Source organism: Ochotona princeps, chromosome 8 (assembly GCF_030435755.1).
Source record: "Ochotona princeps isolate mOchPri1 chromosome 8, mOchPri1.hap1, whole genome shotgun sequence".
NCBI classification, from domain to species: Eukaryota; Metazoa; Chordata; class Mammalia; order Lagomorpha; family Ochotonidae; genus Ochotona; species Ochotona princeps.
This window is the reverse complement of record NC_080839.1, coordinates 18,257,751-18,261,307: the sequence shown is the minus strand read 5'-3', so window position 1 is coordinate 18,261,307 and position 3,557 is coordinate 18,257,751. Positions and strand designations below refer to the sequence as shown.

General features: G+C 41.4%; 1 pseudogene; it reads right to left on the bottom strand.

The window, feature by feature from the left end:
- Positions 1-2,647: 2,647 nt before the first annotated feature.
- LOC118759800 (small ribosomal subunit protein uS10-like) lies at positions 2,648-3,098 on the bottom strand (annotated as a pseudogene).
- Positions 3,099-3,557: the final 459 nt, after the last annotated feature.

The window sequence follows — 3,557 nt, the reverse complement described above, 5'->3', positions numbered from 1 at the left end:
TGCTCGGCACCTCTCTGCCCTTACACTTTTCCACCTCCGTTCTTATTAGGACTTGATCTAATTGCCTCTAAGCGCACCACAAAGTCTGTGAGGACTGAGAATATTTCTTGGAAATGTTTGCCATTGCTGCCTAAATTGTGGTGCCATGAGTCCATAAAGCTTCATGAAATTTACATGGTCTCTCTTTTTGTACTAAAAAAGAGTCCATTTTCAAGTATTTTCCATTTTTTAAAAATTATTTGTATTGGAAAGGCAGATATACAGAGAGGAGGAGAGACAGAGAGGAAAATCTTCTGTCTGATGGTTCACTCCTCAAGCTGCTGCAACAACTGGAGCTAAGCCAATATGAAGCCAGAAGCCAGGAGCTTCTTCTGGGTCACCCAACTGGTGCAGGGTCCCAAGGCTTAGGCCATCCTGGACTGCTTTCCCAGGCCTCAGGGAGCTGGATGAGAAGCGGGACTGCTGGGATTAGACTAGGCAGCCATATGGGATTCCAGGGAGTTCAAGGCAAGAATTTCAGCTGCTAGGCTGTCATGCCAGGCCCTATTTTCCATTTTTAAGAGACAAAATACTATTTAAGCCTGACTAATTTTAATTTTTTTAGTTTGTTTGTGAACACAAGTCTTTAGAAAAAGGATTCAGACTTCTAAGGTAGAGGTTTGTGTTAAAAAGATACAATTCCTAGGATTTAAGCATGGGATATTGCCAAAAAAGGCTTGACCTTTTTGACTACAAACGATACTGTTTCTGGAGATCCATTATCAATACTATGACTATACTAATGTTCTGGCAATACTCCAGTGCAAACACTAGCATTTAAATGCATTTATATTTTCAATTTCAGCACAAAATATTTATGCCAGAATTACTCAACTTTGCTGTTTTTTTCTTTGAAAACTTAGATTTTTTTTTTTTTTTATTGGAAAGCCGGATATACAGAGAGGAGGAGAGACAGAGAGGAAGATCTTCCATCCGATGTTTCACTCCCCAAGTGAGCCGCAACGGGCCGGTACGCGCCGATCCGAAGCCCGGAACCAGGAACCTCTTCCGGGTCTCCCACGCGGGTGCAGGGTCCCAAAGCTTTGGGCCGTCCTCCACTGCTTTCCCAGGCCACAAGCAGGGAGCTGGATGGGAAGTGGAGCTGCCGGGATTAGAACCGGCGCCCATATGGGATCCCGGGGCTTTCAAGGCGAGGACTTTAGCCGCTAGGCCACGCCGCCGGGCCCTGAAAACTTAGATTTTTATATGAAAATAAAATCATCCTCATGTACAAGAAACCAATACTTGTATCATGGTATGATTAGAGAATAGACTATATGACAAGTGGAACGATAAAGGAAAAATTGATAATTCATTGAGGCCATCAACTGCCAACTAAGAAATACACATTTGGAAATTGTTTCTTCAAAGTTTTGTTATAGGACTGTGCAAACTAAAAAACAATTAAAGACTTCTGAGGATATTTTGGTTAAAATATAAAAACAATATTCTGGGCAAGGGATAAAAGCTGTGGGTTAGTAATTTCTACTGATTTCGGGTATCAAGTCAAAGAAGTGTGACCCAAGCAAGTCTGCATCAAAAATACATTTATTTTCTCCAAATAATACACAATGGTCAATGATAATTTTTCAAATGTTTAAAGCAACATTCCTCGTTTTACAGTGTGTGTTTTATTATATTCAAGTTTGGGGAGACCAGCAACTCAGGAAACAGTTGTCACAGAGAACATAGTTCATCACTCAGAGTTCTTAAGAGGAGATGGAGAAACGCTGGACCACAAAGGCTCTGCAGAGCAAACAAGGCGAGTCCCAAACACAGAGTAAAGGAAATGCACAAGAGACCTTTTGTTTTGTTTTGTTTTTCTTTTTTTTTCTTTTAATGAAATAATTAGTGAAGCAGAGTAAGAAGACTACCAGATAAAACAAGGAAGATACCAACCTATAACTCATTACAGCTTTCCCAACTGCGTCCTCAGCTGCTAAGGAGCCTCGTCATACAGTGTCTCCTGTTGATGTGGTTGGGCAGCAGAACTGGTATAACTGAGGCAGAACTGCATCATAAAAATGAAAAAAAAAAAAAAGATTTTCAGACCGCAGAGACCTGAAAAGAAAAAATACAGTGATATTTGCTAATGAAAGAAAAAAGAAAGATAAAAGGTGACATAAGCAGATAACGCAGCAGTGAACAGTTTTGGAAAGAGCCACATGGAAATGTTTCCATGTGAATTAAAATGTGGCGTGCATAATGTAAAGCCAAATTTCCGATTCTTGCAAGATGTTTTTCAGTATTTTTTTTAAGAGCCATTGCATTTTGGGAGAAAGGAAGCACTGTTTAAGATAACCAGGCCTAAAAGGGATCACAATGGACATGGTGGGTAATATGCTTCTTGGAACACTCGCATCCCATGAAGTGTATTGATTAAATTCCACTCTGCTTCAAATTCCAACTTGCTGCTAATATGCACCTTCATAGGCACCAAGTGACTTTTCAAGCAGTTGGATCTCTACCACTCCCTTGGGAGAACAATTTCAGGTTGTCTGTGGCTTCAGTCTGGCCCAGATCAGGCTGTTAAGGACGTCAAGGTGTGAAGCAATGCGATGTATCTGTCTGTCTCTGTGCATTTCATTTATTAAAGTAGTTGTTTGGTTTAAGCATCTGCAATGGTGACTTTAACTCCTACTTCTGGATCAACGCTGATGCCAGGCGTCTGCTGAACAGTCTTAGAAGGACTTTACAGCTCAATGAGCCACCTATGGGTTCCCGTAGGAACCAATCCCAGGTCTTAGGACCTGGGAAAATCACAAAGTGTGTTTCTTGTACTAATTCGCAGTGTCTTGGTAGGAACTCAGAGTGGTCCTTTGACCTTCAGATTCTTTCCTTCACTGCTCTGTTCACGTCTGCACACACCTTCTCCTTGGACTTGACATTGTGGTGGTCAGGGTGATCCTAATCAAGTGAACGGCCACTTCTGGTTCCAGGGTGTTTCCAGTATCTTTTAAATGCCTTGACTTGCAGTGCAGCTTCCCGCCCGACCTGTTCCTCCAAAGAGCAAACAGAGGTGAGTCAGGAGCAGGGGCTGATGAACACCCCCTCCACATCTGGCGTTATCACATCTTCCTCAGAAAGCTCTCAATGTCTTGGTAAGCATTCATACTGGTCCTTCCACCCTGATTCTTTCCCTGAGCTCCTCCGGGTTTTTCTTCACTAACATCTACAGGTTTGACTCTAGAAACTTCCTATGATGCTATTTGTCCAGTTATTTCTACTATGATAATCCTTGTTGGAGCCTATGAAATCTCAATTTCCTGAATGTCTTTAGCCAATTAAATATTTAAAAAATATGGGACTTATTCATCATTCACAATCATATGAGGTAGAGAACGAATGTGACTCAGCGCTTTTCATGGCTGTGTTGATCCTTCAACTTCGCAGGTGTTGATAATCACTTTATCACAGAAACTATGAGAAATCTCTAAAGGAAAAGGTACTTTCATCCTGTGCTTTTGTAAATCTGGCTGTGGCGAATAAGACACTTCTGCCACACATTTCAGCTTTAA